At 42.2% G+C, this 20,858-nt stretch overlaps 1 protein-coding gene across 6 annotated transcripts in view; it reads right to left on the bottom strand.

Moving 5' to 3' along the window:
- ARHGAP5 (Rho GTPase activating protein 5) overlaps nucleotides 1–17,558 on the bottom strand; it is a 41,436-nt gene extending 23,878 nt beyond the window's left edge. The window contains exons 1-2 of one of the 6 annotated variants that reach the window (XM_035109792.3): nucleotides 17,255–17,465; nucleotides 5,186–5,307 (exon numbers count right to left, since the gene is read on the bottom strand). The gene's annotated coding sequence lies outside the window, so the exon portion shown is untranslated. Of the gene's footprint in view, nucleotides 1–5,185; nucleotides 5,308–16,624 lie in introns of all 6 variants that reach the window. The other 5 variants (XM_035109774.3, XM_035109820.3, XM_035109801.3 and 2 more) reach the window with 5 other exon arrangements.
- Between the last annotated feature and the right edge of the window lie 3,300 nt (nucleotides 17,559–20,858).

Genomic DNA, 20,858 nt, shown 5'->3' with positions numbered 1-20,858 from the left:
TAAAGGTAAAGGGACCCCTGACCATTAGGTCCAGTCGTGACCAACTCTGGGGTTGCATCGCTCATCTTGCTCTATTGGCCGAGGGAGCCGGCGTACAGCTTCCAGGTCGTGTGGCCAGCATGACAAAGCCACTTCTGGCGAACCAGAGCAGTGCACAGAAACGGCGTTTACCTTCCCGCTGTATTACCTATTTATCTACTTGCACTTTGACATGCTTTCGAACTGCTAGGTGGGCAGGAGTTGGGTATTCATAGAATCATAGAGTTGGAAGAGACCACAAGGGCCATCCAATCCAACCCCCTGCCAAGCAGGAAACACCATCAAAGCATTCTTGACATATGCCTGTCAAGCCTCTGCTTAAAGACCTCCAAAGAAGGAGACTCCACCACACTCCTTGGCAGCAAATTCCACTGTCGAACAGGGTGGATAAAAATCAATGATTTTTTAAAAAAAAAATCGGATTTTTTTTTTATTTAAATTGGATTTTTTAAAATAAAATGCTTTTTGAGGAAAATATATTACCATCCAAAGGTTATTCCATCATGAAATAAAGATTAGTTTTTTAATTATGTAGAATAAGGTTGTATATGTTTAAATTTTGGGGTAAATAAATTCCATTAATCCATTCACAATGACATGCTCTTCCAGAGGTTTTTGTAAGATTATTGGGCAGTTTCTCTGCCTACAAGATATTATCACAGATGCTTGGCTTACTTTTGCAGTTCTCAAAACTGAATTTGACTCAACAGAGATCACATGCCTCTTCTTCACAGCAAAAATGTTATAACATGAACAGAGTTGAGAAAAAGACCTTAATCCTATTGTTCTACAAACCTATGAATACAGAAACAACCCCTTCAGTGCTAAGTTTCAAGAAGTTCAGTGAATAGAATAGAAACAATATTTTTCTGATTGTTTGTAGTGGACAGTATTTAAGTTTTTCATGTGTAGGCTGGGCTGACAGTCTAAATTTCTTAAAATATATATATATTGTTTTTGTTTAGCCAAATTAGTTAACAAGCATGGATGTTTGTTTAAGCAAATAACATATGCTGTAATGTTATCGTTTCAGTTGAATAAATCTATTTAAATTGTTATTATTAAGGTAATGATTATTTTTCTCCTTCCTAAGTACAACAGTAAAGTTGTCCAAATATGAATGATTAACCTATTAAACTGGGGATAAAAAAACTAATATGAAAAGTTGTTATTCTAAAAATCTTCATCTATTTGCATATTAAAGTTATACCAGCAAGAATTAAGTCTTTATGTAGAAAACTATGATTTAAATCAAGCCTTACTGACTAGTGATTTAAATCGTGACTTAAATCAGTTTGATTTAAATCAGATCTACCCTGCTGTCGAACAGCTCTTACTGTCAGGAAGTTCTTCCTAATGTTTAGGTGGAATCTTCTTTCTTGTAGTTTGAATCCATTGCTCCGTGTCCACTTCCCTGGAGCCACAGAAAACAACCTTTCTCCCTCCTCTAGAACCACCGACCTTCTGATCGGCAAGCCCAAGGCTCTGTGGTCCCTGCCCGCGTCCCTACTATTCAATGTAGATTCCTATAATACAGCCATAGCATTGAAGGATGAATGAGAGACTGAAGGACAGCGACTGCTCCACAAGGCAGCTGCAAAGAGAGCCACTCTTCAACTTTTACTGACCCTGCTGAGGGCCAACTAGCTCATGATTTTATTATAATGCACCAGAGATAAGAGAATGAATGAACAACCAAGCACTGCTTATGTGGGTCCAATGGACCCCAGTTCCCATGATCAAGATTCCATCTACACGACACTCCAACTGGAGTGAGGAATGGGAGGCACACCTTGCATATTCTTCTTTTCCCCTAGAGTCCTCTATCTCCTGAAAATCTGCTCTGGGAGGTTTGGAGACCCTCCAGAAATGTGTGAGGGGTGGTGCCAGTGTGTCGAGGCGGGGGAGGGCTACTGGTCCCTTCCATTTGCAAAGGCCAAGCCTGAATCCAACCCTCTATGCTTAGCAGCTTTGAGCTACCTTAGAAGTAGGAAAGCAGGACAGAAATGTTGGAAATAGAATCTTCATGTGTGACTTTTAAATTATTTAAAAAATGCTGAGTATCCACATACAATAGGATCCAGAAAAGTACACGCAGAGCTCTTCCAACCCTTTCCCTGCTGTAGACTCCCATGTTTCACAGGCATCTGAATTTAAGAATCAGTGGACCCTCTGGACAGAACATGAGAGGCTGCAGTGGAAGGAAGGGAATCAGCAGAATTCAAGAGTCCCCTTGTAAAGTAGAAATACATTTCTGATCACACATGGTACCTCAGGGTCCAACCCAAGGAGTTTTTTGTTTTTTTAAAAAAATTAATTTAGTACATGTGTTAATTACTAATAGTGGACATAAGCAAAGATAAGCCATAAGATTGAAACACCAAATTGGGGTTTTAATTTGGTAACCTGACTCCAGTAATATACCTATGCATATATGCCACAAACAAAAACTTAGAGCAAGTCTCTAATTGACTGAGAGCATATACCCATCAAAACCAATGTCCTAAATTGTAAATACTGTATTATGCCTGCAATACCATAAAGCTAGAGTCAAGAATTCAATATGTATCTCGAGTTTTCTTTAATTTCAATATGTATCTCGAGTTTTCTTTAATTTAAATTCCCACTGCCAAGGCAGGAAAATATTGCTCAGTTTAAAAACCAGTTTGCCTTGGTGGCTGCATAAACCACTGCACAGAAAACATACACTAATGAATACTTAGTGCTCATCTGCACAAACGTGTAACTTCTTTTGATTGGGGCCTTTATCTGACCCACATTTTAGTTCATTCCCTCCTCTCCTAAAATACACTGAGTCACTGGCATAATAATAGTTTACAATCAACACTATCCTTTGTATTAATGAAATACATGGTTAATTTTAATCTAGTGCCTCAGCAGTTGTCTACTGGGGTATTCAAATGATTTTTTTTCCTTCTGAAACAAATATTTGGAGAACAATTACTGTTCTGCTTGAATTTACATTTGAAATAATTTTTTCTAGAGAAACTTGCTTGATGTTGTGTTTTCATGGTTCAGAGACTAATTGCCATATTTGTAGTGAGGAAGGACAGATGTAGTCTCCTGCATGACAGATGGCCTGGTGACCATGGAGGGCTGTTTTGTCTTCCTCTGTAGAATGGAGTGTTTTTACTGAAACATATTTCTCAGCCTCTAGCAAGGCATAATTTACTCATTCCTGCTTTCCTGTTGTGGCACACAATCTGGATTATGTTGGTTAATCTGCTCAGAATATCTGAAAGCATTCCAGTCTGGCACAGTTGTGATATGCAGTTTTCTTTTTAACCCTCTGACCTTGAAAGCTTAAGGGATGCTCCATATATACCACCCCAAACTTGGTAACATAAAAATGCAAATGTCCTTTAACTACCACACATGATTTGCTCCTTTAGCAAGCATCCTCTTTGGCCAGTCTAGTGTGACGCAGCTGCTACTCACTTTCAATTCTCAATTTGTTTGGGCCTTGCCCCCTAGACACAGGTTGTGGGAAGAGCCCAGAGGCACTGGGCATAAAGAAGAAGCAGTAGTTGTAGCTGCCTCACATCCAGTACTGTAAAGAAGCAAGCTGGGACACACAACCACCACACATTTCCTTATTATTAATCAGAAGAACCGACACTCAAGTAGTCAGTGGCAGCTGTCTAACATAGTGTTCTATTTACAGCACAGGGTACAACTAAATCTGCAACTCATGTCCTTATTTTTTATATCTCAAGGACAAGGCCCAGAAGAACTGAGAATAAGGAAGTGAGTGCCAGCTGAATCTGCCTCACCATTACTGCTAGGCTCCTGAGGAAGTACCAGGTAGTTAGAGATGGCTGCCCTTGCTACTTGCCAACACCAGTCCCCTGTGCTGTTTGCCAATGCTATTGGTCACCACCCATCACGATTCTGCCTAACCAAGATCCAGGGGAGACTTTCTTGGAGGAAGAGACATGGAACTCCATGGAGAAATACAGCCCTAGCTAAAAGGACCAGTGGTCAGGGATGATGGGAGTTGTAGTCCCAAAACATCTGGAGGGCTGAATTTGCCTATGCCTGGACTAGGATGAGCCCCAAATAGTCATAAGAGAGCCCCAAATTTCAAGTACTATGGACATCTCTCCTGACTACATCCAAATCCTGCCTTTGATTCTCCACCACGAGCTGAAAAGCAAAGTCAGAAGTGGACCCAATGGGAGGTCCAGAAAGGAGGGAAAGTGTCATATTAGTGCCACATTAGCTCTTTGGAGAAAAGATGGTATATACATGTATGTATGTATGTATGTATGTATGTATGTATGTATGTATAAATAACTATAATCATCTCCATCTCTCCTACATTCTTCCTAGTATAATAAGTTCTGAGCAAGCTCCATCTCCCCCTCTTGTTCTACTCCAGCACCAGGTGCTGGTCACAGACATCACACCATTGGTGCCCATCTACTCCAATAGTGAGGGGAATGTTCTAGAGACCCTACTAGGGAACCTTGCCCAAGACACTATCAAACCAGGTGCTGAATATCAACCATAAAAATGGGGCTGGTGAAGGAGTGGGTCTCCTCTCATAGGCTACTGAGTTTCTAACCTTCAAAATGTTTTTCTAGCCTGTTTTTTACTCATAAGAAGGATTTGGCAAACACGTAAGAAAACCACAAGTTTAAGGACTGGGGCGGTGGTGGCATATCACCCAGCAAAGAATAGTCTGATATCTTGGTTTGACTAAGTACAGTTAAAATAAACAGTAATTTCATACATAACAGGAAACTTTAGATGAAATCAATTCTGAATAAAAGCTGAAGTTTTTGCCCTCTTTCTCTTATGCTGAGAGAGAAGGAATGTGACTCCAAGACTCACCATGGCTCATTTGTGATAATTTAAAACATGATGTAGATGCTTGGCTGGTTTAGATTTCAATTTATTTTATAACATTTTGGGGTTTTTTGCTGCAGCAAAAAAAACTCAAACAATGTGGCTTTCACCAGTGCAGACAATGAGACTACTTGTGACCACAAGAGGGCACTTTTGCAAAAACCAAAAAACACCAAAGCATATCCTTCAGGAGGCACTATTACAGCATGTAAAGGCAGCTTTGGGGACAAGAAAGACAGGCATATAATCAACATGTCAAGCAGCACACTGGTACCTGAAAATGTGTTGGAGACTATTCTCTTGTGAGATATAGGTACAGAAATAGAAAGAAGTTATGAAGGAGTTCATATTCCAGCATGAGTAATCAGTAGAATGATGTTTGAAGAAAGCAGAGATCTAGGTGAGGCAAAAAGAGGGCAAGTCAGTAGTTAAGCTCCAAGACTGGGCATCTTGAGTGAGTAATATGCAACAGGGATACAAAACAAAAAGTATGTAGTCTAAACCATAAATCAATCACTTTTAAAACAGGTAACAATTCTGCTTTTTCTGAATGAAAAGCAACCATCATTTGAATCAACACCCATTACTGTTTCCTACCAACTGTTATGCCTGCTCCTGACTGATATTTGCCACCAAATGTGCTATTTACTCTCAACAGCACCTTCAGGGGCAAAAGTCAGTTGGGAAGAAGGCGATTTCAGCAGAAATCCATCACAGGGGCCCTGTTCCAGATCAGGATTATGGCACTGGTATGCTCCAGTATTAGACACGGCTTTTTAAGTGTGATTAGCATAAATTTTGGCCCTGTGATATAAGACCAGGGCAACAGAAATTAGAATGGTCACTCAGGCAGGACTGGCCAGATATGGCATGATCTAATAATGTGGGTTATTCTAGTTTTGTTTTTTATTCTATCCAGTTTGCAGTGGTTTCTTCTGGTACCCCAAAAGGCAACTCTTATATTCTTGTGTGGGGAAATGGAAAGGAATCATTTACCAAGTTCGCCAACTTGGTATTCTACAATATTTTATTAGTATATCATGTTAAATGGCAAAAAGCATTGTTTATGCAATGTTAGGTCTACTAGTTTTTTAAAAAAAAATCAAAAGCTCTTAGTTACATGTACATAAAATCATGCAAGAAGACTAATACTTTCTATTCTATTCTATTATCTTCTTGGCTGCAATGTCACACATTTAAACAATCCTCAAATGTTTGCTGGTCTTTGGTCTAAACCTGTTGGGCTGGGGGACGACTGACAAAACTTCCCTGGAAGTTCATTCCATAACCTGATCACCATAACTCAAAAGGTCTTGTCCATAGTAGCTTCCCACCTACTCTCTAGCATGGGTGGCACCCAGAACAAGACCTTGGATGAAGATATGAGCATTCAGGAAGATTCAACACCAGTCCTGACTTACATACAGAAACCAACTGGAAATGACGTTTGAGCACTTCTCTTATGTTCCCAAAACAGCAGGTAGCAGTTATTTTGGATAAAATTTAATTTTTGAATACGTTTCAACAACCCCAACCCAAAGTACATTGCAATAATCAAAACATTATCAAGACATGAGTGACAATGGCAAATCTGTAACCTTCCAGAAGAGAATGCAGCTAACATACCATTGGAAGTTAGTGAAAAGCCAGTTCTGGTCATGTATATCAACTATGCATCCTAGAACAGAGCTTGATCTAGGAGTATTCCTAGATATTTAACTGATTGTTAAAAGCGAGTGTTTATCTAATCCAGAAAAGGACATGAACTCCAGAGTCAACAGACCTCCCACATCAACATTATATCCAACTTCTCTGGACTGAGTTTCAGTTTATTCACCCACATCCAGTTCAATAGTGCCCTCAGACATCAGATTAGAACAATTACTCCACCTGGACTAGGTGAAAAGGTGTTATCCAAATACCAGTTATTAATGTCACTAGCTTTTAAACCCATAGTGTATCCAATGTTATGCGAGCAGAAGGGCAAGGTCATGAAACTGATCTTTCCCCGCCTCTTCTTCCCCCTGTAACCCCTGATCTGCCTCATCTGTAAATTTGGGAGGGGGCTACCAAACATTGTGGGCTGTTTTATAGGATTGCAGTGGGAGGCAGAATCATCTGATACCTGAAACCTAGTGAAAGCGGTGCAAGATTCGTCCACATGATTTAGGGCAGGATTGTCCCTCACCATATCATATCCCAAGGTGGGTTGAGTTTGCAGCTCTGCATTTATACAGTTAAAAGTTTCTCTGGTAGCCCTCTTTTTAACTATACATTTTGGAGAAACAGCTTGTGGATGAAAGGCTTGATTATCAATTGTTTCACCAACATTTTGTTGTCCATGCTATTGTATTTGGATCAACCTGGAATGTAACTTAGCTAGTTTGGTGAGAATGTCACTTTGCTCGTTAACAGAGATGTTACACTAGAATTTGTCGTCTTGGTTGCCAATGGAGTTTTATGGAAGCCACTTGTTAAATTTAAATAATTCCCAACTCTTGACATTCAAGGTCTCTAAAATAAGTCTCAGTTGTTAATACTGTGTATTAAGCATATAGGATGAGCATATGAGCACAATCATAGTTAGCAAGGTAGCAGCATCCACTGAGCACAGGCCAAAGGCTTTCCAAAGGCAAGTTTCCTTAGGAGCCTTTACTGATTGAATCCTCCTGAAAAAATGTTACTGAGTCCTCCTCCAAGATGACCTGCAGAATCTAAAGAAATTAATTGTCATAGATAATTCAGTCACTAATTATAAATTCCCTCCTTACCTTATGATATACTGCAAGTTGATGAGAGTTGCAACAATTATCTGAATATGATAGCTGCTGCAAAATTTGTTTTCTAATCAAACTCTAGCCATATTTCAAACTGACCATATAAAACTTAGGGCAACATCACCTTCACAAGAAAAGAAGTGTGATATATGAATATTAACTGCCCAGTTCCTTGGGGAGGTCAGAACCCCCAGAACTGCATGCAAGGGGAGGAGAGCAGGATCATTCCATCTACCAAGCTGTGATGTTGCTTGCACAGGCAGAACGACTGGAAGAGTGTGACACTGAATTCCACCCATAAATGTGAATTTATGCAAAGACCCCCATGAGCAAGAGAAAAACTTGTACATTAAAGCTGCACTCACACAACCAAAGCCCTGCTACCTGCCCCTTTGCTGCAGCTTTTCTCCTCACACAAGCTGCAAAACAGACCAGGAGGCCAGAGTTAACCAGAGCTTCCTGTTACATGAGTAGCAGGAATTATGGTTAATGGCTTCCAAAGAAGATTTATAAGCCAACTTTCTTGGTTTGTTTCACCAGTTGCACAAGGGGAGGAGCAAAGCAGCAGTGAGGGGCCAGTATTTAAGTGGCCCTACGGCAACCATGCTAGAAAGAAGCCAAGAATATAAATTGTTGAAATGATTGCATACTTCACTAACAATCTTTATCCTATGTGTTACTTACTGAGTAAAATAGGGAATAATTTCTTAGAATTTATCAATCAGGGTAACATTAATTGTTCACCAACACTGATTTTTTTTTAAAAAAAAATTAGATGCCACTAAATAAATCCTAGGTATAAGTTAGCAACCAGGTACAAAGACTCAGTTATACAGCTATTGCAAATATGATGCTTAATGAAGGCTAAGCAACTGGGAGGAAACTGCAGAAATGCATGATGTTTCACTTATCCTACTCTTCTGAAGAACATTTTTTCCCTACCAAGCTTAACCACAGTTAATCATTATGTATATCAGCAGCAATGTTAGCTGTGAAGACAACTAACCAGATTCCTTCTTAACCCAAGATGTAGATCTACATACTAAGACATTACTGTATGTTTTACTCAAACAGACTACAAATACTGACCGATCCATGTTAACTTTTTCAGGCATTAACATGATCAATAGGATAGTTCTGGTGTCATAAAATGCAGTTTGGGAAACAGGCATTTTGCATATATAAATATGCTGATGATTTTTGCATTGTATTAAATTTTTTGCTTTGTATTAAATAAAGTTTTATTGGCATAAGAGGAAGAATATGAATAGCTAGCCCCAGATTAAATCAGTCTCATTGAAATCAATGGTGTTTAAGTTTGTTATAACTAACTTGTCCCATTGATTTTAATAAAACTAAAACATGACTAACTTCCTCTGAATCAAACACTAAAATATTTAACCAGATAGCTTAATCAGAAGCTACTGTTTTATTCTAAGATGAATGACCCATATTTGAGCTGCTGGGTATTTCAAACATTCAGTTTTCAAATGAAACAACAACCATGTTCAAGCACGCAAACTCTGTATCAATAGACAAGGGCACACATGCAAGTCCCATCTCTAACAAACCCAACTGCATCAACTCTTAATGCTTAATTCTCTGCAGAGAAGCTGAATGAATTCTTTGCAACAGTCCTCACAGCAGAAGATGGAGGACAGATCTCTGTGCCTCAACTAACTTTTTATAGGAATGGAATCTGAAGAACTGAGGCCAAGGGTGGTGACAATATACATGTTCCTGGCCTTAATGTTAAATTACAAACTTACAAATCACCATGTCTGAATGGCATTCACCTTAAAGAACTCAAATGTGAAGCTGCTGATCTTCTAATGAAAGTATGTAACTTGTCCCCAAAATCAGCCTCCACACCAAAGGACTGAAGAGTGTATAATTTAACTCTTTTTTAAAAGAGGATGCAGAAAATTACAATCCAGGTATCTTAACATCTGTTCCAAGAAAAAAAATATGTAAAGCATAATTATAGTTACCAGGCATATCAAAGAACAAGTCATGCTAACGCAGAACTAGCATGGCTTCTGCAAGGAAAAGCTCTGCATCGGTTTTTAGAGTTCTATAGACAGAAGTGAGCCCATTGATACTGTGTACTTAAGACTTTCAAAAAGCTTTTGATAAAGCACCTCACCAAAGACTCCTAATAGAGGTGTTTAAGATTATGCGTGGTTCTAATACTAGAACCTGGGGCCATCCTATGAAACTGAATGTTGAAACATTCAAGACAGACCTAAGAAAATACTTCTTCACAGAAGCACTAGGGATTCACTCCAATGAGATTAAGTGATGGCCACCAATGTTGGCAGTTTTAAAAGATTAGACCAATTCATGGAGAACAGAGCTATCAATGATGACCATGGTCTACCTCCACGGTCAGAAGTGTTCCTTTGAATACTAATTGCTGGAAACTGAAAAATAGGGAGAGTGCTCTCTTGCTTGCAGACTTCCCATAGGGATCTGGTTGGCCACTATCAGAACAATATGCTGGGTTAGATGTGTCTTTGGTCTGATCCAACAGGGCTCTGTCTTAATCAAAATCTCCCGACATCAAAATATAGTTGTCAGGATTCTCTTGAAAGAAAGAATGCAATTTTTTAAAAGTTGTGGATATAGCCATAAAATCATCTAGGGCTTTTGCTTTTGATTCCCAGTTCCCTGTTTGAGTAGCTTGGGATTACAGTCTCCCCATCACCCCTGGTCGCAAAAACAAAAAAAAAACCCTTGATGGAAGCTGGTGTTCTTGGCTTCGCTGCATGCTGGGTCATGTAGTTTCGTTCCTCCTGTTTGCACAGCAATGAAGCATTCCCCCAGTGTTACATTGTGAATCCTTGCTCGTGACACCTATGGACAACACCATAACCCCACCAGCAATACAGCTGTGGCATTATACATATATTTTGTTTGTGCAAATTCAACTCAACAGCAGGACATCTGTTGTTCCTGCAAGAGTGGCAAGGAACCCTGTTGTTTTCCTTACTCCTCCGCCCCTCTACTAGGATCCCACCCACCCACCCAAAGGTCCATTCCAGCCTTTTTCTTCTCATCTCCAGGAAAGCTCTTTCCTCCAGCTGGAGAGGAGCTCTCTAGGCTCATACATGGAGGAGTGGGGGGGGGGAGGCAGCAGAGAGACTAACGAATGATATGACCCAGTGGGAACCCAGACCACCCATTGGCACTTCAAAAAGTGATGATGCCTCACAGCCAGAACAGGGAAAGGTGGGGAGTTAGTCACACAAATAAATCACCTGGTGAAAGATTTGACTGTAACACATTCCATTTCCTTAGTAATCAGCTGTGGCTGCCTTCCACTGTGCAAGCCCCCATCCCATCCCACCCCTAGAACTTGTGCTGGTTAAGAAGGTGACAGGGTGACAGAGCCAAACAGGCCCACTACAGAGCATACTGTGTTTGGGTCAAAAGCTGTAGAGCAGGTGACTTAACTTGCGACCCTTCTCTGTTTCTATTTGGTGTCCTACTATCACTGAGAGTTGGTAGGGGAATAGGAAGCAGGGAGAGGAAAGGTGCTGCGGGATGCAGACTCCCACCAAGATTTCTGATATGAGAAGCCCAAGGCTTACAGGTGTGACGGGCCTAAGTCAGAGAAGGGGAACCTGTCACCCTCCAGACATTGCTGGACTTCAGCTTTGATCAGTCCTGACCTTTGGTCATGTTGGCTTGGGTTGATCGGAGTCCTGCAGCATCTGAAAGGTGACAGGTTCCTAATCCCTGGTCTAAGCAGTATGTACACATTGAACATAATTGCCATCAAGCATAATAAAATGTCTATCATTAACAAATACATTCATGGGCCTTTGACCTAATCAAGTAGGGCTCTTCGTATTATCTTCCCTGTGTGGAGGTCTGTGGGCTTTTATTCACATTTGTTTAAATGCAAGAAGAATATCTGACACTATGAGGGAGCCTGGTAAAGCTCCTTATTCATGCAAGGCATTTAAGCAAGCCTAAAAAAAAAATCCTCACATATCTTGCCCATTTAACATGGAGGAAGAGCACCATGGGCAGCTGGAACACTGGGAGCAGGGTTTACATGCCCTTGCTCTCATACAGCATTCACCTATTGAGACAAATGTCTGAACACACCTAGTGTACAGACACAGTTTTTTACAGCAAGTACATGCAGAACACAGTCTGGGTTAACTAATGATGCAGAACACAGCCAGAGTTAACGAACTGCAGCAACTGTTGCAATTCATGAGCACATACTGTCATAGCACGGGTTGCGTCTGCTGCGGGTTGCATACTTTCAGGATATGAATGCGGCAGACCTGGAAGTGTTTACTTCCAGGTTACGCCACACATGCATGCGCAGAAGCGCTCTATTGGCGCTTTGCACGTGCACGGAAACGCCGCTCTGGATACGTACTTTTTGGGGTGAGAATGGCACCCTGGAACGGATCAAGTATTTATCCAGAGGTACCACAGTATATGACTAAATATGTTTGTACACAGTAATGTTGGGATCCAAAATGTCATTCCCAGGTCCATCAGTGCTAACCACTAGTGGTAATCTGCTGGCTGCTCATCCATTCTCTGAATACACTGCACAAGGTGAGACAGCCCCTTACTCTTTTCATAACTTTCCCCTGCAATGAAGGTAACTTGAAAGGAGAAGGATCCCATTTTGTGTATGGCATGAGAACCCAGCCTACCCTACTCCATGTGTTTTTGCAGACAGAGAGAATTTAGGAGGGGGTAGGTGCTGTGCTTAAACCACAGAGCCTAGGACTTGCTGATCAGAAGGTCGGCGGTTTGAATCCCTGTGACGGGGTGAGCTCCTGTTTCTTGGTCCCAGCTCCTGCCAATCTAGCAGTTCGAAAGCACATCAAAGCGCAAGTAGATAAATAGGTACCGCTCCAAGCGGGAAGGTAAACGGCGTTTCTGTGTGCTGCTCTGGTTCGCCAGAAATGGCTTTGTCATGCTGGCCACATGACCTGGAAGCTGTACGCCGGCTCCCTCGGCCAATACTGCAAGATGAGTGTCGCAACCCCAGAGTCGGTCACGACTGGACCTAATGGTCAGGGGTCCCTTTACCTTTACCTAGTCTCATCTTTCACTTCTCATCAGGCTTTGTATTTAAAAAACAACTCAAAGAAAATCCTCTGTTTGAGTTGCTCTTGCTGCTTCCAACCTTCCACCCAAGCCTAGCATGAATAATCATATCCTTCTTCACACTAAATATTGATGAAAGTTGGAAGTAGCAAGGAGAAAGTCTAACAACATGCTGGGAAGTAAAATCCTGGCAAGTCTACAATGCAGAATGCCCCAGAAAGACAAAATACTCAAGCTCACACATTGACTTGTGTGACCTCAACAGGTTACAGATTTCATTACTCAGTTTCTAAGCTTCAAAATATTTGTACAGCAGATTCACAGTGGAAAAGACTCAATCCTTTCCCAACTACTGATTCCATATCTAATGCAGGGAAACCAGGTCACTTAATCATGTGTGAGCCACACATGATTAATAGTGTTGTGCAAATATTATGGGAGCTTTCTTGCTTTTTTAAAAGTTTGAATCAACTCTTAAAATAAGGAGACCATATGTTTAAAGATGCTGAGAATTAGTATAGTTTTGAATGTTTTGCTTATAAGTAAAAAAAAATAAAAATCAACAAATGAATTATTGGGATTAAAAGTAACTTTTCAAAATAAATATTATCAGTTTCAATGACTATATATTGCCAATGTTAGTGTTTGAGCATATTGTCCTATAAAATATTCCATACAACACACTGTCAAAGTCCTTCCAACAAAATAAGTACAGTGGTACCTCATGTTGTGAACGGGATCCATTCCAGCGGCCTGTTCACAACATGAAAAGGCCGCAACATGAATTGCTTCATCTGCGCACATGTGTGACGCAATGTGGTGCTTCTGCGCATGTGCAAAGTGCGATTTAGTGCTTCTGCGCATCCGCGCAGGTCACAGATGCACCGAATCCGGAAGTAACCCGTTCCAGGACTTCCGGGTTCGGCACATCCGTAACCTGAAAAGACACAACATGAAGCGGACATATCCTGAGGTATGACTGTACTCCCTGCAGGAGAAATTTGTTGTATCATTTGATTTACTGTGGATATGTATACATTGTTGTCAAATATACAAAGAATCCAAGTAGTTATTTCCTTTTCCTTTCATAAAGTTAGGGTTGAAAGTAATTAAGGCAACCAGCTAAGTTATAAATATTAAACACCTCATATTACGAACACCAGCTAACTTAAATAATGCGCCAGCTCACTTGATAACATTAAAAAAAAATTGGTAAGCCTGACTATTTCAAACCTATCTTCTAATGAAACAGATATTAGAAGTGAACATGAACAGCAATGTTCCAAGATGTTTCATAAACCCATGACAAACTTTACTTATATCAGTGTTCCATAAAGTATACAGACCTCTTATAATACTATCAGAGAAGCAATGCAACAAATCCTTAGTAAATACACCAGAACAACTATATAAGAACTTTTTGATGAAGCTGTGTGTGTGTGTGTGTGTGTGTACATGTAAATGTATATATAAAACATGCACATGCTTAGAAAGTGAAATCTTATTACATTCCTTAAGATCATCATCTGTTAAAAAGTTGCACTAGACTATTAGCACTAGACTATAAATAAAGAACTCATCTAGAAATAACAATACTGTACAGTACTGAATCTTCAATACAGGTCTTTCGCTAAACTGTTCTGAAGCTAGTGGTTTATGGACTACAGAGTATATTATTACTGATTAAAATAGGCTCAGTGGGAGGAAAGATGTGATGAGTTATAAACAGAAAACAGAAACAAAAGAATTCAATAAAATTCCACAACCTGGAGATTGAATAAATTCTTGAAACACATTTAAGATGCTGAATGATGGTATTTGCACTACTCTACTAGAACTCGCAGAAGGAAAATCTTGTACAAAGGAAAATGCGTAAATGGTCTTAGCATTTGCAAACCAATCCACAAATGAAGGCTGAATACCTGGATTAAGTTTTAAATCATACTTATATATGTATGTATATGTAAAATCAACTATTTCCTCTAAAAATGTGAAATCTAATGTTGCACAAGTGGATCACTCATGCAGCAGCCTCTCCCCAACAGCCCCCCTGTCTTCAATCTGCTCCTCAATTCTGGAAGCGGATTTGATAGTGAGCAGAGGGCTGTAGGAGGAAGGGGAGGAATAGGTCCTCTTGCACAAGCGGAAGTCCATTCTGCTGGTGAATGAACACGATTAATTATCACTCATAATAACCATTTACTTAGCTCATTACATGCCAAATAGCTAATGATTTTTAACATTAAGTTAGAATTAACTAGTGAAGCTTAGAATTAACTAGTGTTTACTCCAAATTTGGGGCATATGACATGACAGAGTAGCATTTTAAGAGTTGAAGGCTACAAACCTATGCATACTTGCCTGAAAGTAAGTCCCATTGAATTTAGTGTGACTTCTGAGTAAACATTACAGGACTGCATTCAATCCCAAGCATTCTTACTTAAGATTTTTTAAACTCATTGGGACTTTGTACAAATCATGCTTAGGCTTGCACTATAACTGATGTATCATGGCACTAACTTTCACAGGCAATAGTCTTTATACGGTACTCACAACTAACTTTACCAATTAAAAACTTGTGGACTGAAATCATTAATATTCTGAAACAAATATATACTACATAAAAGAAAATAAATACATATACTTGATTGTAAAAAAATACATAGTTGTCCATGCCAGAGAGATTCTATTATGAACTCTCCATTCATTTTTAAATGGTGATCACAAATATGAATTCCATAATTCCTTTCAATGAAAACTGTCTAAACAGGCAGCTAAAATGAATGTGCAATTGATCCACAAATGTTTGGATCAATTGTACTGCCTTATTTATTGTGCAGTATAGACTTAAGAAATCTCTGCCAATTGCAGTATCTAAGCAAGAGGGAAAATACACTAATTATCTCCAAAAGCCTAAACTTAACATGCACACCCACCCACTGGCCTATTTTAGTCTGGATTTAAAACATTTCCCACCTACTTTTCAGGCAAATCTGCGGCACTGGAGTTGCTGAAAACCCTCATGCACAAAAGGCCATATGGGAAGGTTTCCACACTTTCCCTTTCTTTTCACCCTCCCACTGAAGTTATTGTGCATCTTTCCCACTTCGAACTGTCACTCCCAGACTCCCATCTAGAGCTTTTCCTTGACAAGAGGAAATCCGGGGTGGTTTTTTTTTTCTTTTTTCTTTACAGAGGCAAGAAAAAACACTTAAGAATTGCAACCAGCAACACACACAGCCCCCGCCTCCTACTGCCGTTTCCAAAAGTCCTCCTATCCACCCGATGGAGTTGGGAAGGGTTGGAGGGGGAAGAGGAGCAGGCCACTCGCGCCTGAGAGGAAAGTTTGCTATGGCGAGATTGCGGGGGGGGGGGGGAGAGAGAGAGAGAGGACCAGAAAGAAGAGAAACGGAGGGTGGGGTGCGGGAGAGAAAGGCAAGAACAGAAGACCTGCGGTTATTTATTTATTTTAAAAAGCAGAAAGAATGGAAGGGGGGGGTCAGGCAGAGAAAGAAAGGAGGAGGTAGGTTGCCCCTTTCCTAGCCGTCTCATCTCCTCCTCCTCCCTCGCTGGGGGAGCCGTGACCAGCTGGCAGCAGCCGCCGCCGCCACCACCACCACCAGAGCCTAGTAGAGCAGGCTCCGACCCTCCCCGCCGGCTCAGGCCTTCATCACCTGTCTGGGACCAAAGCAAGCAAGGGAGGCGTCCGACCATTCCCCCTCCCCCTCTCCCTCCGCGGGGTGTGTAGGTATGGAGCAGACTCGGACGAGGGAGGAAGGAAGGAAGGAAGCAAGCAAGCGAGGAAGGAGGAAAGAAAAGGCAGCTCCGGTCTTCCCAGTTCTCTCACTCACTCACTCAGCAGTTCCTGCTCCTGCTGCTGGCGGCGGCCCCAGCCCTCCTCGGAACTGGCGGCAGCCTCCACCTTTCCGCGGCTGCAGCAGCAGCAACCGCCCCGACTCCCGAGCGCCAGCGCTGCTGCTGCTGGCGGCGGCGGTGCGGCAGCTGATGGGGCTGGGTGTAGTTGGGGGGGAGGGGGGGTTGGAAAGGAGGAGCGGTTTCTTCCTCCTCACCTCAGTCTCCGGCTCTCCAGCGGCACCATTCCCGGGACTCTCGCTCAGCGCCGGCGGCTCGTCGTCGTCCCCTTTTCGGACCCGCAGCTCCCTCAGAATAACTCCCGGCGGCCTGGCCCCATCTCTCCTCCTCCTCCTCTTTCTTCCTCCCCCTCCCCGGTGATCTCGGCTTAGTAATGGCGGCGGCCGAGCCTCCCCGGCACTGGCTTCGCCGACGGAGCCGCTCGCCCGTTCGCTCCCTCGCGCATACGCTCCGCCGCCGCCCCCCCTCCTTCCCTCGCTCCCTTGTTTCCCCCGCCCCCACCTCTAACTTTACCTCAGCAGCTTTTCCCTGCCTTTTCCCTCCCTCCCCCCTCCTCCCAGTTCTCGCCCCGCTGCCGCGGCTCAGCGCGCGCGCCCCCGAGGCCTTACCCGGGCTTTGCGCGTGCGCGGCAGAAGGACCTTGAGTAGAGAGACGTTTCCGTTCCTTCCACGGGGCGGACGTCGCGAGGCTCCTCCGGTGAAGCCCTGCCCACGCGCCGCCGCCGCCGCCGCCGCCATGCGCGCGACACAGCAGCTTCTCGGGCGCGAGCCTGGCCGGGTTGTATGTGTGTGTTTTCCTTCTTCCCTTTCCCCTCTGCTGGCCGAAAGCGCCGTCAGGAGGAGGAGGAGGAGAGAAGGAGGGAGAGAGGAGGCGGTCCATAGTCCCCACCTCAGCCCCTGGGATTTTTAAAGGAGTGTGTGGAAGTGAAGAAGGAACATTTTTGGGACATGCACACACGCCCCGCGCGCGGTTTACGCCCGTAGCCGTGGTCCTTGGGAAACCTGCGGTGGCATCCGCGACTCTTTTTAAGGGAAGGAGTGGGCGATCGCACGGCCTGCGAAACGTGCCCGCGACTGAAGAGAGAAAAATCCAAGTGGGCAGTTAACTAAAACTCCATACTTGAAACTCCAGTTGCTCCGAATTAATACCTTTATTATTATTATTATTATTATTATTATTATTATTATTATTATTATTATTATAGCCATCCACCCAAGGGTTCAGGACAGACACTGCAACAAGAGACTTAAACAAGGCTAGTCGATATACTAGCCAAAATGGAAAGGGGAGTTGAACCTTCCCATCTGAGCCAAGCTCGAGAAAGGTTAGCGACTTTGGGCAAAGTGCCCTCTGGCAGGTCCCCTCCTTTTGGGGGGTTTGGGGTGGTGGTGGCATATTTACCTGGCAGGAAGAGGAGGTGGAGTCAGCCATGGGCATAGCCAGGAATTTTTTTGGGAGGGGCTTTTGTTGGGGGGGGGATACCCTCAGTTAGCTATGTATTTTTAATTATTTTTCATGATTTGGGGAGGGGCAGCTGCTCACAAACTCCCAATTACCATAATTCTGGAGTCCAATGCCATGTCTAATACAAGTAACACCTACTTGGCCACTAATCTCCCACTGAGAGTATATGGTTCCTAGGCAGATATCAGTTTATTTGTAAATTTTCTTGCACATTGAATTCTTGGATTTCTCTGTTGATTTCTATGGCTTTCACTTCCTTTCTTGTGGCCATTTTAAAAAGGGGCGGGGCTTCTGTCTGCGAACCACAGTAACCTATCCAAACAATCTGAAGTATCTGAAGAAGTGTGCATGCACAGGAAAGCTCATACCAAGGACAAACTTAGTTGGTCTCTAAGGTGCTACTGGAAGGAATTTTTCTATCCAAACAATGAGAGAGTTCTCTGTTCCCATTTTATAATTGTGTTTCTTCCTCTTTCTTGTTCTTGATGTTCCCACCCCCACCACAGTTACTCTACATTTCATGCTCATTGAGCATGCATGCTCAGTCAGGGGGGAGGGGTTCTACCTTAGGGTTTTCCTGCTTGGGTTTTGTGTACTTCTGCAAACCTTGTCATTCCTCAGAGTCTGTCAATATCCCCTTGTGTTGGGATAGTATTGTTTTGGCTACATAAGCACGGACACTGTCCCCTGAAGATCAGAAACAGAATATTAAGTGGAAATACTGCATTCCATGGAGAGTGTTTCAGCCTAGCCTTCTCCTGACACACTAACTTCTCATGTGCAGATAATATTTAACATGACAGAATGTTCAGATATATTAAATGTACATTTATAAGCAACAGGTCTTCCTGCATGCCAGAGAGTGGCATGCAAAGTTCTCCTTCAACTAGATGGTTGGTGTTGTCAGCTTGTTTCCCAGGGAGAGATGGAAGAGAAATCCTTTAAAAAGTCCCTCCACCACCCGGCATTATTGGAACTACAATATAAGTGCATGGGATACTAGAGTCCTGTGTATACACATCTTAGTCCTGGATTCAAGGGAGTGGAGTTCATATGCATCAACCATGTATGAACAGAAAAACCAATCACAAAACACCTTCACTTGCAGATTTCTTTTGCTAAATCACTATTAGATTATTGAAATTAAACTCATCAATGGAAATATGTGTTGTTCTCTTTGCTGCCAGAGGCAAAATAGCACATGGCACACTGCCCCCCCCCAACCAGCAGCATACATACCATGCATTGAAAGTACATTTCCCCCCCCCCCACAAAGAATCCTGGGAACTGAAGTGTGTTAAGGGTGCTGGGAATTGTAGTTCTGTGAAGGGTAAGCAACAGTACCCAGCCCATAATTTTGGAAACTAGGGCAAAAAATACCAGAGGTATTTAAGTGGAGATGTTTCCTGATGTTACTGGCCCCCCTCCCCCCACCAGTAAAAATGCAGTAATAACAAATTAACAATTTGCTGACATTTCATGACATGCATAATTGCTGCCTCATTCTGCCTAATGGTAGGACCACCCTGTCCCTGAGAAAGATGTGACCATTCATGGTGAAATGTTTGCAACAGCAGTCATACTTAATGGGTTTATTTAATGTGCTTCAAAGATGGTGCAGAATAAATTTGAAAATCCCTATCCATCATTTGCAACACCAGTGTTATTCTATTGTGCTTCCCTCAGTTGCATGGGCTGTGTCCTTTTACCTGTTTGTTCTACTGCTTTTGATTTATGTATTTTGTATTTTCATAATATAAATATTTTCATTTTAATTGTAAGTTGCTGCAGGAAGAGTGTGCTCTTGAAGGTATGAGATACAAATCATCTAAACAATTAAATCCAGGGGTGCACCAGTGGGATAGGATAATTACAAGTATCTCTGGAATGGGTGCTACCTAGTCAGTGCCAGCGCTGCACATGATGGAGGTGTGGAAGCATAACTACCTGGGTACACAAGCTACTCAAGTGCAGTGGGCAAGGCCTTAGTTGCCGTGTACGAGACAGGCAAGGCTGGAAGGGAGAGGATGGAGCAATAGAATGCTAGTAGCATTTGCTCCCATGAAAGGATGTTTGCCAAAAATCCGAGTGGCAACTCCAGACACATGAAGCTAACATCAGGGAATATCACCACAGAAAAAACAGTGATCACAATCCAGACACCACCCCACAACATCAAAGTGTTATGTGCAATTATACTCTTCTCTGCAGTGGTTAGGGAAATCAATGCAATATTGATGGGATTGATCTACAATGTCACCTTGGCAATCTATGAGGGAAGGCCCCTGAACACCAAGGATAGAATACAATTTGAATGGCCAACACTGAACATATGAGAAAGTATTATAGGATCTTGACTAGACAGGTTGAAAGATGCAAAGGTCCAAGAATAATCTTAGTAGCACATATTTTAGATCAGGCATCCCCAAACTGCAGCCCTCCAGATGTTTTTGCCTACAACTCCCATGATCCCTAGCTAACAGGACCAGTGGTTGGGGAAGATGGGAACTGTAGTCCAGAACATCTGGAGGGCCAAAGTTTGGGGATGCCTGTTTTAGATGGACTTCCCAAATGAATAGTATGGGGATCCATGCTTTTTAACTTGCTTATTCACAATCTAGAGCTAAAGATGACTAGTGAGGTAGTGGTGAAGAACTCCATAAAGTTCTCTTAGTAAAGAACTCCATAAAGTTCTCTTAGTAAAGTGGTAAAGGAAAAAGGCTATGGATATAGAGGATAGCTAAATGT

The sequence above is a fragment of the Zootoca vivipara genome, chromosome 1, assembly GCF_965207765.1.
Source record: "Zootoca vivipara chromosome 1, rZooViv2.hap1.1, whole genome shotgun sequence".
Classification (NCBI taxonomy): Eukaryota; Metazoa; Chordata; class Lepidosauria; order Squamata; family Lacertidae; genus Zootoca; species Zootoca vivipara.
Note: the sequence above shows the minus strand (reverse complement) of the source record. Positions and strands in the feature narration are given on the sequence as shown.